General features: G+C 44.8%; 1 protein-coding gene across 1 annotated transcript in view; it reads right to left on the bottom strand.

The window, feature by feature from the left end:
* The window catches only part of STK32C (serine/threonine kinase 32C), a 1,581,084-nt gene that overhangs the window by 313,579 nt on the left and 1,252,354 nt on the right, over positions 1-15,151 (bottom strand). The window lies entirely within an intron of this gene.

The following is a 15,151-nucleotide window of genomic DNA, read 5'->3' as shown; positions in this document are numbered from 1 at the left end:
AGCCCATTCAACAGCCTGTTAAAATGCCTAGCCCAGAACCCAAGAAATGCTTGTGGAAGCACTCTCAACACTAACTTCTACGTTGATACAAGGAATAAAAATATATTGGTTGAAAATGTGCCCTTTCTGCAGACACCCCAGATTTGTGCATTCTGCTGCTTAACATGTTTTTTTAGCCTAGGGGCTCTGTGTACTTTACCATTGCTGAACAGTGGGAATGTGTTTGTGCTCTTCCCATTAAAAATGTTAAAACATGTTAAAATTGGCATACACATGACTGACACATTTAATTTACTTCTACATTGCCAAGTATATGGTACCAGCTGAAATCAGGGCTAATAGTGGACTGCAGTGTTCATTGTGTCACCCATTAACATCAATATAGAATATGTCTCAGGATTGCCATTGTACCCTGAAGTGCAGTTTTGAACTGCCATTTTGACTTTGCAAAATACACTTTTGCGAGGCCTAAACCTTCCTTTTTAGCACTTATATGTCACCCCTAAGGTAGACCCTAAATGCCCATAGGGAAGGTTGCTTGGTATTTAGAAAAATAGGTTATGGGGCATCGAAGCAGCTAAGATGGGCAATGCATTTTAGGGACCTCTGGTACCTCTTCCACCATCCTCCAGGTTGCCACGGGTTCATGTGATTACTTGTTTGCCTTGTGCCATCAGGGGGTGGCTGGGAAGCAGAGGGCTGACTGGAAGCCAAGATGGTTGAATGGCTGTCTGTGAGAGACGGGCTCCCTTTTGGTTCAGGGGTGTCCGCTCATCTCCTCGTACAGCGGCGGGCCCAGAGGGGAGTGGGTTGGTGCCCTCCAAAATATTCCTATTTCACCTATTGCCTGGGGTCCTTCTCAATGTTCAATGCGGCTGCCTGACTTGGATCTTCTTCGCCCACCCTGTGTGGTGGCTTGCTGGCTGGCTATTCAACAGAGGAGGGAACCATCCATGTAGCACTGCTGGGGAGTGGCTTGCAGACTATTGTCTCACCCCACTAATACACAGGGCCCTTTCTGCTCATGTTGTGTGCCCAGTAAGATCCTCAGGTGCACATGGGATGGGCCCCGCTCTATATACAGCCATCTGAGGCTCAGACTACTGGACTGACCTGGGGCCATGTGGCGCTGTTGAAGGCCATCTCCTCTGCCCCGAGGGACTGGTCATGGAGGACATTCCTGAGGATCCTCATCCAACCCATGCACTGCTTGCCAACTTGGCGCAGGGGAGAACCATTCATGTGGAACTGCTGGGAAGAGCCCGGTGGTTCCTCTCTCACCAATACACGATTCCCCAGCTGTTTGTACTGCCCCCACCTGCAAGTGGGCTGGGCCCAATCCTATTTACATTCATCTGAGACCCACCCTAGTGGACTTACCTGGGGCCATGTGGCACTGTGGAGGGCCCTGTTCTCTAGTTCTGAGGGACCGGCGGCAGAGAACATGCTGAGGGCCGGCTGACAAGGTGAAGTTGACTTGGGCATGATGGGGAGGATTTAGAACTACCCTATTTTTGTGGTGTTCCCTTAGGGTTCAGATGCCACCATCCATCCCCAATGTTACATTGGATGGAAGGAATTACCCTGGTGCCCTCTACACCAGAAATCCCCATTCCTGCACAGTTGAGGAGATCTTCAAGTTGGCGCTTCCCCATCCACACTCTCAATGGCCTATATGCCTTTTTGCGGATCATTCTTGGGAGTCATATGCCCAAGGACTGGACTTGAAGAACAGTGGCCCAGCAGGGAGGGACTTGAGTTTGTTCTTGTGCGGTGAGCGCCATCCCCAACCGGCAGATACCCCTGCCTCTTACCCCTGGCATTAAACTGCTTTGTGATGGGAAATAACAGAGAACTCGGGACCCAGGATCCAGTCTCAAACAATAAAAGACAAGTTCACAGTGCAACATCCACAGGCAGCATCCTCCCGAGGGCCCCAGCAACCCGACTCCACCAACGTAAACACTGTCCTACAGGCCATCCAATCCTCCCAATAGGCAATCGAGGCCAAGGTGAGGGAGGAATGTACACATGTAATGTTTATATGCCAGGACATACGCAATGTCTCTGATAGGATCTCTGATTCAGAAGGACGGATCTCTTCATTGGAAAACGAGGTGAACTCACTTAAGCGCTCTGTGTCTAAACTCCTTAGGGACAGAGATTCAACCTTCACTAGGCCTGCAGGATCGGCAACCTAATCCATGACTTTCACCATAGCTTGATTTTCCCAGATTATACCAGAGCCATTCACCAATGAAAGAAATCATGCAATGAGGTCAAACAAAAGCTGCGGGCTATAAATATACAATATAAGCCTGTTTTTCCTGCAAAACTGAAGGTATCCACAACATTAAACCCTCTTTTTTTTTAAAACCCCTGAGAAAGCGTGGGAATGGGCTTGTCTCCAAAGAGGGTTGTCCCAGGCCCATCGTCCCACTGACGGTGCTGGCCAACTGACGGCAGTAAAACACCACAGGAGGACTTGTTCGCAAAGGGAGAAACAGGGTAGCCACAGTCCTTCTGGATCTGCGCAATCTGGTGGAACTCGGAGCTGGAGACAGGATGACACCCCACATGAAATGGATCTGGCATCCCAGAGAGAGGTCGTGATTGTGGATGGGTTACACATCTGAAATTCCGTTAGATTGGATAAAACTACTTTTTGGTTGCATCCAGCATGGAAGCCTCTGCGTCTTCTCGATATTTTTGATTTCCTTTTTTTGATCTGACATGGGAGGACTCTGGCACATGTTTAGCACAAATTTTAAGTTGATGGATTGTGCTCACTGAGTTTCAGGTTGACAGATACTTCAAAGCATGAAGTATGTGGAGGAGGGGAGTGGGAGGGTTCTGGGTGTTTACTGGAACTTGTTCTGTTCTTGTTTGTGCTTTTTATTGTTTCATCCCTACTAATATAGTGCCACACCATGCTTGCTGCATGCCCTGGATCCTACCTCTCCTCCACATTTGGATCAACGTCAATTGACTCACCACTCGTCTTGCGTATGTTTAGTCTCTGTCTAGCTGCCACACTTTACATTCTTATCGTGGAACTCTTAGACCGCATTAAGAGGATGGCTGTCCTCCGTTACACCAAATGCTTCATGTTGGCCATATTGATGCTACGGAAGATACATCAGCTGGGGACCCTCTGCTCCCTCTTGAAGCAATATGGGTATGACTGAGTATATCATGCAGGATTCTCAACGGGTTCCTGGGGGTTGCCATACTCTTATATAGGACCGTCCCCTTGGTAGTGACCACCACAGTCACAGTAAGCCAGTACCTCTTTGTCAGGGGGGGAGAGTCTCCTGGAGGGGCAGCACTGTAATTTCTTGTCTGGTTACATACCACCTTATCTTTCTTCCCAGGCCGACGCAATCAAAAATGTGACCTTTGCATTACCTCATGGGATGATCATCATAGGAGGGGATTCTAATGCCTCCCCTTACCCCATTCTTGGCTGTTCAGCTGCCCCCATGGTGCATCATCTATACCATGCTGAACAATTCTCTACTTGGCTGGACTCTATGGGGCTTTGCAACGCTTGGATAGTGTGCATCCCAGAGACAGAGAATTTATCCACACTTACGCCACTCACAAGATACTTTCTCGCCTAGATTTTGTCCTTCTTCCCAAAGCAAATGTTCGTCTTTTGTCCCATGTTACGATTCTTCCCCAGAGAATTTTGGTTTGGACCATTCTCCTGTCACAGCCTCTTTCGGGTGACCCAGCAGGATGCTCCGTCCTATCTGGCGGCCCAACACCTGCTGTCTGGTTTATGCTGAATGCAGCAAACATCTACAATCTGAACTACAAGCCCTTTTGACCCATAGCAGGGGCACAGTCCCTTCCCTAAGGACACTGTTGATGGTGAGGAAAGCCACCATTGGGTGGCTGGTTCAGAGCTTTCTCTGATGTAATGAGAAAGCTAAACTACATCAAATAACCACACTGGAAACCCAGATACTACATGCAGAGAAACAACTTCTACAAGCTCCATCATTGACCCTTTACTGGCAATTGCACATCCTCCGAGCTTCATTGACACAAATCCCGCTTGAGGAGGTTCGACAGTGCTGGAGATCATCCACACAGTAAGTATGAATGGGGGACAAGACTGACAAACTACTGTATTGGTTGGCAACCGAAGACACAACTTCTAGGATTGTCCCCATAATCACAGAGCCGCCAAACATTTATTACAGCATCTCCACCAAGGTTGCATTGGCATTTGCCTATTATTTTTACTGGCTCTATGCTCACTGCCCCTGTCTTTCGGTTGAGATAGACCTTCCAACAGCTCCCTGGAGTGACCTAGATGCCACTAGAGGAAATTATGGAAGTGGTGGGAGATCTGAAGACGGGGAAGACCCCAGTACCCGATGGGTTCCCATTGGAGTTTTACCCAACAATCCAGGATCTAATTGACCTTTACCTCCTAGACATTTTCCATGAGGCCCTAGATACAGATAAATTCCCAGTGAAGTTAGATGTGACCCCAATAGTGGTCCTTCTAAAAGTTAGGCATCCGCCAGAATAATGCTATTCTTACAGGCCAATCTCTTTTTTTGAAGTAGATTTATGCAAAAATACACACCACCCACCTACAACATGCCCATCTCCTCTTGATCCACTCAGATCAATGTGGATCAAGCCTGGCTGTAGTACTTGGTACTGTTTACAGAGAGTATAGGTAGCCCTAGCCCATGCTGGGGCCTTCCCAGATCCAAGTGCCCTCATTTTAATTGACTAGGAAAATGCATTCAACTTGGTGGATTGGTCCTATTTGTTTGAAGTCTAGAAATGCATAGGATCTTGGCCCCAAATATCGAGCCTATGTGAGGCAGCTGTACAATGCTCCAATGGCCCAGGCCCAAGTGAATGGAATGCTTTCAGAGCAGGGTTGCCCACTCTCTCCACTCCTTTTCATCAAGCCCCTTGCATGTCTCATCCGCTGTGGTACTCTGGTCCAGGGGTGGCGGGGATCATGTTGGGAGAAGGACAGGATCACCCTCTATACCGACCATGCCCTCCTCTTTCTGGCTGTCCCACACTTTTCAGGCATCTACGTCCCGGAATTACTGTTCCTATTTGATTTAGCATCTATCATTAAAGTAAACAGGAAAAAATCACACCTGGTTCCAATTCATGGATACTAAAGCACCATTAATTGGCAATCTTCAATTCCAGTTCAGAAACTCAGCTTTTAATATCTGGGTCTTTATATTTCTAAAGACCTGCATCTCATGTGGAGCCACAACCTCACACAGTTCACTGCCAGGATGAAGCAGGACTTTCAGAGGTGGGAAATCCTCCCCCCTCAATGTGCTAGGTAGAATCGCTCTAGTCAAAATTATGGTTTTCCTCTGTATCGCAAATCAGTGGTTTTTGAAGTTGAGCGACTAAGGGCCCGATCGCAATGACAGACGGACCAGAGTCCATCTGACATTAATCTGGAAATGGAACCGAACAACCTCCTGTCTTCGTTTCCAGCCCAGCTATTAGGATGCGACAGAAGTCTGTCGGTCACAATCCTATACTTTGCTATGGGAGCATGCATTTCAAATACAATGCATGCTCTCATAGCAAAGAACTGGGGTGCAGTTCATTCCTGCACCCGGAGGCAGGCACCTCAAGGTGTTTGTTAGCAGGTGCAGCGATCAACAGGAGGGCACCATAGGTGCCCCCTATAGGGGGCCCTGATGGGGACGCCAAAGACAGTTTCCCAATGCCTTTCTTTTTTATTTTTTATCTTTTTTTAATTAATCAAGCTCAGGAAATTACATATGTTGAAAGATGAGCACATACATTCAAATATGTAATGACTAATTACAGTGTTACAGGGTCAGTACACCATTATCATTTCAGTCTAAATCTGGTAAGCTGCCACGCAGTTAGGTCTGAACTAATTAGACAGCCTGTTTGGCCTCATGTCTTCTTCCTTCACCAGCCACGCTTGTACACCTTGACTCACATACTGTTGACTCCTCGCCCTTATTTATATATTTCTCTCAAGAGGACCATATTTTATCACATTTCTTCTGGAACCCCCTGCTGTCATATATAAGCTTTTCCGCTTGGTGGCACCAATCAAGACCTGTCTCCCATTCTGCCACTATTGGGGGGATGCATGACCCCCACCTGAACGCTATGTTATGTTTTGCCACTCCAGTGGCCAAGGCCAGCCAGGTACTTGTGTGCCTAGACCAGTCTTCCTTCCCCTTAATCACTAGTAAAAGGCACTTGGTGTCTACAGGTACATCTTCTTCAATGACCCTTGACATTATCACTGCCACTCTCTGCAAATAATGTTTGATTGCTGGACATTCCCATATAATATGGAAGAAGGATCCCTCCACCAGACAGCCTCGTATGCAATGCAACAACTGTACTTGTCCCCATCTGTACAACAGTGTGCAGGGGGAGTATGAGCGGTGCAGGATCCTGAGTTGTATCAGTCTGAATCTTGACCTAATCGCTATCTCTCTAGGGCCCTGCAGCGCATCGCTCCACTCTTTGTCATCTATATTGCCTAAATCAGCTACCCAGGCCGCTCGTAGGAAGGTCAGGGGTCTGGTGCATTGTATATTAGTTTTTTATATATTGTAGAGGTCCCTTTGTCCAGTATGGGGTCTGATAATAGTCGGTCTTCCAAGGGGGAATTGTCAGGGATGGTCTCCCCTCGTTTTATATGTCTATTTAGAGCGTGTGCGAATTGTGTGTAGGGGAAGACCTGGGTAGGTGATATTCATTTTTCCAGTCCTTAAAAGGCATCAGTGCTGTTCCTCTCCATACGTCCCCTAAATGGTTAATACCTATGGCCCTCCACCCTGAGAAGCCTGCCAAGGTGGTTACGTCCCTCAGTTGGTCTCCCTCCCACAGTGGTGTCATCGCTGTCAAATGGCCATGTCATTCCCAAATATTTGTTTTCTTCGGACCAGCATTCTATTACTGGTGCCATGTGAGCCAGAAGATCTTGTGCGGGCCTTCTGGCATATAGAAGGGCTTCGTGATTCCAGTTGGGCATTGCTTCTCTATCCACTTTGTAGGCTGGTTCTTCTCTTTCAGTATATATCCACTCATTTATAACTATAAACTGTGAGGCCCAAAAGCACAGTCTAGCCTCAGGGATCGTAAGGCCACCGTCATAGACCCCTCTTTGCAATTTATTTAAAGTTATTCTAGGTGTTCCTCCATGCCATATTAAGATAGGGAGTTCCTGAGCTATCCGTCTAAAAAAGATGGCCGGGACCAGGTAGAGTGTGTTTATAACATGTAGAGGAGGTGCAGCAGAGTCATCATTTTGTACAGTGCTGTTCTTCCCATCAAATACAGAGAGAGCATGCGCTAATGTCTTGTATCTGTGTGGAATCTTTGTAATAAGGGATAGAGATTTTCCTGTAGGAGTGACTGAGAGTTTTGGGTTATGTATAGGCCTTGATACTTAAAGCCTTCCTCTACCACAGGGGCCCCACAGTTTGCCACTAATCTCAGAGGGAGTCCCACTAGGGGCAGAACAATCGATTTTTTTCAGTTTATGGTGAAGCCTTAGTAGCTACCAAATAACTCAAAAATGTGGAGCACTCGAGCTATGGAGAAGTAGGGTCTCGATAAATATAAAAGTATGTCATCGGTATAAAGGGAGATGCGCACCTCCCAGCCTCCCGGCACCCGAATACCCTATATCACCCAGTATCTTCTGATCCAATGCGCCAATGACTCCAGTGCCATAGCAAATAATAGTGTTGACAGGGAGCAGCCCTGCCTGGTTCCCCTCCAAAGCGAGAAACGGAGCGATAGTGCCCCATGACACTCACCTGTGTGAGCGGGTCCTGATAAAGCAGTTTTACCCAGCTACAGAATTTTGGGCCGAAGCCCAGCTTGGTTAGTACTGCAAATAGATAGGCCTATTCTATGCTATCAAAAGCCATTGAGGTATTTAATGCCATTAATACCATTTGGGGAGATGCAGGAGGTGCCGTCAAATGTAGGACTCAGTAAAGTCGACGTAAGTCCTGGTGGGACTCCTACGCGACATGAAGCCCGACTGGTCTATGTGAATATTAGTCTTGAGGGCTACTGTTAGACTATTGGCGAGGGCTTTAGCTAACGCTTTGCTTCAAAATTTGCAGGGAGATTGGCCTGTACGAGCTACAGCTCCCTGGGGGTTTCCCCACCTTATGTATCACCACTATCATGACTATGTGTTGATCTTCCGGCAGTGTGTCCAGTTCCATGGCCTCTTCAAACATGTCCAATAATGGTTGAGTGATTTTAGAAGCCATGCCTTTGAATAACTCGATCGGGAGGCCATTTGGGACCACAGCCTTCCCAGATCTTAGGGATCCCAACACCGAGGCCAGGTCTTCTTCAGTCAGGTCAGCCTCTAGAGTGTCGCTCATTTCTGCAGTAAGCGTCTGGAGTGAAAAGTCAGCCAAAAATTCTACACAATCCTGGTCTGATATTGGACTTGTAGAGGCATATAGAGTTTCATAATAGGACTTGAATGTCTCCGCGATGTGGGCATTTGTTGTGTGGATGGCGCCTCCGCCATCCCTGATTCTCGTGACCCACAATCTGTCTTTGTCTCGATTATCTAGCCAAGCTAGTAGATTGGAGGCTTTATCTCCTACATCGTAGCTCCTGTGTTGTATGGCCAACGCATGCGGCCGTGGTGCATTTTCGGCCAGCAAACGTTCAGCTCATGTCACAGAGTTAGTCTGTGCCTAAGGTCTGAACTTCCACCCTCAATCAACTCCTGTTCCATTTTTATTCTTTCTTGTAGATTTTTGAGGCTTCTTCTTTCTTTTTCCCCCATCAAGTGCCTGTGCCTGTCCCCGCTATACTTAAACGCTTCCTATTGAATTATGTGGGAATCCACCGTCCCTTCTTTTTCTTTAAAATACATTTCGATTCCCTCATCAAGTTTCTCCCTCAGCTCAGGGTCTCAGAGATGCCAGATGTGTAACCTGTTCTGTTAATATTCGGTCCCAAGAGGTTGACACATGTGGAAGAGTGATCTGAGATACCTCTAACCAAGTGTGTTGAATGTTCAAAGCTCCCTATTTGGTCATGTTGCATAAGCATGTAGTCTATATTAGAGAATGACCCATGGTGGGCTGAATAATATGTGAATTGTTTTGTTTGTGGGTTATGGGCCCTCCATATGTCCACCAACCCCCATTGCCATTAGGAATTCTTGGAGAGCCCACCCCGAGGGTGCTTCCCCGCGTTGCTCAACTGATCTAACTCTTGATCCATTACTGCATTAGTATCTATTCCCATCAGAAGGACTCCCGGTGGAAGCTCCAGCAGTAGGGCATTTATTTTAGGAAATATGACCAAGTGTAGCCTTGGTGGTACATATGTGGAACAGAGGATAAGTGGTCTTGTGTAGTTTCTATAAAACCTATACAGGATCTGCTCATTTGGACAGCATACACTGCAAGATTGGTGTCAGACTGACCCTGAACACCCCCACTGGGTATGTTGACCCTTTGTATCAACTAGCTCACAGTGCCACTAGAATCTCCTCTTATCAAGGAGAGAATAGTTCTTGGCTACCATCAAACAGGACAACCCTGATCCCTCAAGACCGTGGAAATAATATAATACTTTTCGCTCAGTCACTCGTGCTTACTTAGTCTGTCTCAGAGTAAACAGGCTGCTCATTTTCAATAAGTAATTATTGATCAGTTGTTATTCTGGTGTAGAATAGATGTTCTGCAACAAACATTAGACAATATAAGATATAAATGATTAGCAGTACTATAACGTTAAATGGATGGTATAGCTCTACCATCCTACAATAGTCATAAATACATATGCGTATATAAAACATAAGATAAAAAGATGCGTACTCCTACAATGTTTCAATAACTAGATGTACCTAAATGCACCTAGCATGTGTATAGGTGTTAAGCCAAGAACTCTTCTAGGATTTAGTCAACCCTATTACTTGAAGTAAGAGACTGTGGGACCCCATCCTGGTCTCGAGTTGGACACCCCGCAAATGATTTTAGACCACTGCGAGCTAGAGTATCTGCATACAGGACCCTCAGCGACTCTGGTCAGTGTGTCGGCAGGGAAGTCTTGGTCTCCTCTGTTCTATCTTAGCAAGATATGATGTATATATCCCCATAGGTCTCCCCCGGGGTCCTACCTCTCTGTAGTACTGTGTCGGCCTAAGGATGACGTTGGGCATGAACTTTATACATAGATATTATACAGGAGATGGTCATCCTGCTGTGCTTCCAAGAGTCCTCATGCATAATGTATGAGATTTCAAACTAGGGAAAACCCATGTTCTGAATGCAGTGTTGCATCTAGGTAAAAGGTCAGTCCCTGTAAACCGTGACAAGTGTAATGTAGGGAAGAATATAGGTGAAGGGTAATGAAGGTACTGGGGCCTCTATTATGGTACCTATATGGAATATAACACCCACTCTTCTTCCGAAGGGATGACATTTTTTTTAATAATCTTTAATCGTTTTCTATTCAGCAAATCATACAGCTTTATATACATCATAATGAAGTACATCCGAATGGAGGACATAGTTAAAGTCTAAACGTTCTTCTAGCTTACTAGATACTGGTACGCAAAAATTGTTTTAAAAGAAACATTAGTTTCATGTTGTGCTAAAAACAATGTTTTAAAAGTTCTAAGAAATCTTTTAAAAGTTTAAAAAGAAAAATTGGCACTCAAGCCATAGCCCTAAAGTGTCCATAGGTATAGTTCGAACTTCTATAAGCATTTGAAAGCCATGTATACTCAAAAGAATGTCAATTTGGTAATGGAGATCCAATTCTCTTTTTGTTTCTCAAAATAAAAGGTTGAATTTCCCCAGCACATGACTGGTCAAATGAGTCAAATGTTTATGTGTCCTGGCTGGTAGACCCAACATTCTAGTTGCCTGCCTCGGCAGATGACGGTCCCTGTAACACCTTGCAGATTATGCCAATTGAGCTCAGATGATCTTTTGTACTGTCCACAACTGATGCTGAGGCAGCCTGTGCGCCATCCAAAGAATGGGTGTTCGAGGAGGAGCCGATGTCCATACCAACAGGAGCGGATACTACCTGTGGTGGCTCTTAGAATGCCACCATCAACATCGGAATACGCTGGAGACACTGCAGAACATGGGCTGTTATCGCATCTAGTAAAGCATCAACGTCGGTTTGCGCACATGTGGGAGTGTCAGACAGAGATCCAACACACATTCTTCTCTGCAAAACAGGCATCGGAGGACAGGTAAGATGCAGTCCATCCACACTGGTCTAAATGACAAGAACAAAGATGCACTTAGTTCCCTTCGGCGAGGTATGCCTAGATATTTTACCATGCGATCCCTATATTTTCCCTCCAGGAGTACTGTTTTCATCTCCTTGGTGACTGGGACGTCCATTGCGAAGCAGAAAAATGACAACCAGGATACCTGCTAGTAGAAACAGGATCAGCGGCAGCCCTCCAAATATGCTTCCAAATACGGAGTGAATGAAGTTTGGTATAACTCAGAGGATCGACTGAAAGGTGCTTAATAGTCCAGAACCTATAGTGTTAAATAGGTGGACGATGACTGTCATATCAGACATGCTAAAGATACGATTTACCATTTCTGCAAAATATGCAAGGGGCAGTTTGTATGTATGAGTGCCTGTATCTCTGCCGAAGATCTTGCCACTTGAAGATCAAAAGTCTCTCGAGTGGAGGTTAAGGGCACAGATTTCAGTATAACCATGGATTTCATTCTGCTCAAAACATCAAACCGTATTAATGAAACATTTAGCAAAAGCCAGAACAGCGCCTCCCTGACTATATGTGTTGGTGGAAACAATACGTACATACAGCAAGTAACCCTGGAACTCGTGGTTACCAGATATGCGATGCCCGGAAGCATCCCACAGCAACCTTGATTGTTCAGCATCAAGTAACTCCCATTTGAAAGTAGCCTAAACACTGGGGTGATCACAGCAGCTGGAGCACCCTTTAAGTAACAGGATAGGTTTGCTACCAAACCGTTACAGGACCCATGAAGCATTATATCCTGGCATATGAGGGATCCACTTAAAGTATTCTAGCAATTTGTGCCACTTAGAAATACTTCTTTTTCCTCACTCCATCATCAAAACCTGTATGGTAATTTCCAAGATTACTTGATGAACTCCCTACCCATTTCTTCATAGCTGCCTGCCAGCATTAGTTCAAGGCAATATTGACATTGAAAAGGTGTGAACGGAAGAGTTATGTGGTCATGGATTATCCATTCTGTGGATATTGACTGCCACTGTAAATGCTAATCTGTCCAGTTTTTCAATACACAGCATTGAATACTTTGCTCCCCTCTGTGCCATTTCTATCTGTTTTTATCTCAGATTTTATGAAAAAAAGAGGCATGTTGTTTAGGAAACACCAAGGCACATAGCCTGCAGGCAAAGATTGCAGCGTCCAGCTTAATACCATAATATAACGCAATTGTGACTGCTCTTGTTGTAATATGGACAAATTCTGTTCTAGTACATCAATAGCAGAAGATACAATGTTGCCCAGTGAATATATCCTGGAGGTTAGTGTTGTTAACCCATTGTTGACCACTGCTAGAGCTTTCTCAAGGTTTATACGATTTATTTCTCGTGATCTTTCTGCCGCCTCTTGTTGTGATATATTCCAAATCTCATTATAGACAGTATAATAGAAACGTTTATGACGTGGCTCCCTAGGACCTAATAACAAATCCTGTAGGTCCACAACCTCTGTAAGTAAGGATAAGTGTTGTTTCACATGTGTGAGTGTTGAGGTCTTTAGCCAATCGAGGCATATTTTCCCAACACTGTATGATGTCACTATCACTGGGTGCTTTCTCTCAACATAGAGTGGATCTGACCTAAATCCTTTGGTTTTACCCATGAATCTTTCCTGACAGCTATTTTTGTCTGTGGGCCAAATCAACCATCCCTTCCAATCGGGGTCTGAACTATTGCATTGCATGATCTCATCTATCGTGATCCCTTCTTGTGATGTTATGTTACCCTCAGTGTGTGATGGTGTGGGCATCCGAGGTGTAGTCAAATATTTGTTCTTGGCTAATCCAAGACAGGTCGTTTGTTGCACCGTTTCATTCAAAAACAATATTTGCTGAGGAATAAGCCATGCTGTAAATAGTGCCTCTGTTCCCTGGACCTGCCAGTCTCTAGTACCCCAGACAGATTTTAAGTCTATGGTGTCTCCATAAGTCGAAACCTTGTTCAGACAACTGGGCAATAAAGGAAGCAGAATAAATCTGTTAGGTGTTTCTTTACATATTTTCTATGCTGGTGTTGGTGCAACGTTATAATAATATGAGACTGGATCTGACGTTTTAAACCCTAAAAATATGGACATTTCTGTGAAAATGTCTTTGTACTGCTTTCAGCAGCGGTGGGCAATGTTCCCATTGGTGGTATGTGATTAGCAGATTTATGCAGAAAGTGATGACCATTATGTTGATAGCAATACATTGTTTCAAAGTGCGATGTGTCTTCCAGAATATCATTATTAGAAAAAGCAGCAGATTTTTCTAAATTCAAAATTTTCGAAATCAGACAACATATTATTTACAGTTTCATAATCCCAATCATCGGAAAATGTACTCAAGGTAATTATATCACTCAATGACATTTTAAATAAATGTGGTATTTTTAAATGTTCGGTTGGGTCAAATATATCGTAATCAACCTTGTCCCACACTATACATTCAGGTATAGGAACTGCTGTAATGTTCACAGGGGATAGGTCTCTTTTTTAACAATGTGATAGATGTGGTTTCAGAATCACATTCACTTTTTGTGCTGCAGCGCTTTCTCAAAGGTAAGTTCCATTTATAAGCATAATAAAGGCAGTTATTAAGCGTATCCAGAAAAGAAAGAAAAGTATATCCGGTAGTTACCCAGAGTTCTTCCCAAGGTGATACCAGAGAAGTCTTTTCAAGAAAATTCGAAAGTTCAGAAAATCCTTAAATCGCTGTAGAACAGTTTTTTGGGCTGGCATCGTTTCAGGGTCACTTGGATCCAATGAAAAAGTATCAAAGTCAATGAAATAGCCAGATGCATTTCGATCAATTTTCGGTAATTCCGCTGGTCTTGTGGAAACTGTAGCTTGCTCTTGTTGGGGCATGTTGACGTAGATATCCATGTTTGGTAGAATTGAAATTTGTCGTTCATTTGAGTTCCGATTTTGAACTTCAGTTTCGAGAGGAACGAGTTCCATCGCATTGTTGCATAGTCCATCATTCCGTGCAGGTGACTCCTCAAATGTGACAAGTCTTTCTGATTGAACTTCTTGTATAGTTGTGAGAGGAGGATGTCTGTTACTCTAGAGTCCACGCGGCCTAATACTCCGTATCGGCCAAAGTGGGGTTTGATTAGGTCTATTTAGACAAATCTTCTCTCCTTTTTACTGGCAACAGGAGTACTGTTCTTGTTTCTTCAACTGCCAGGACAGGTGCAGGCTTTCTGTATGATGGCCCAAATTCTTTGTCCCCAACTTTAGGGATCCAGACAGGTCTTGCCGTGATAGACTTAACTTCTCCAGTGGCAGTCCCTTTCACCTGGACGTTACTTTGTAGTGTCCTGGATTCTGTAAAATAGCCAAACGTTTATGGATGTCATAAGGCTTTTCATCCGCCACTGTGCCTTCACAATAAAGATCAGGTACCCATATTCTTGTCCAAAATAGGACCTCTTAAGGAGTGAAACCCCCTAGTGAGCTTCTTGACTGGTTATTCAAAGCCCTTTGGACTCCATACAGATGTTTTACCGAATTTCCACCCAAGCCTAATACTCTAGCTGTTAAAGACTGCTTTAAGTCTCAGTTTTTCCTCCTCTCCACAACCAAATTTCCTTCGGGATGGTATGGAGAGTACTGCAATGCTACACTCAAACCTCACATGGCCTCCTGTTAAGCCCAAGAGCTTAACGCGGGGCCATGGGCAGAATTTAATGTGCATATTGAATATGTCCCTATAAAGACTCACAAATCTTTTATAACAATTCGAGCATCAGCCGAGAACTTGGGCCACGCCCATAGGAATCTAGAGCAGGAATCCACTGCAACCATGATATACTTGTAAGTCCCATCAACTTTGTAAGGGGCCGCGGTGGACCAAATAAA

Source organism: Lissotriton vulgaris, chromosome 5 (assembly GCF_964263255.1).
Source record: "Lissotriton vulgaris chromosome 5, aLisVul1.2, whole genome shotgun sequence".
Lineage (NCBI taxonomy): Eukaryota > Metazoa > Chordata > Amphibia > Caudata > Salamandridae > Lissotriton > Lissotriton vulgaris.
This window is presented reverse-complemented; position numbering and strand designations above follow the sequence as displayed.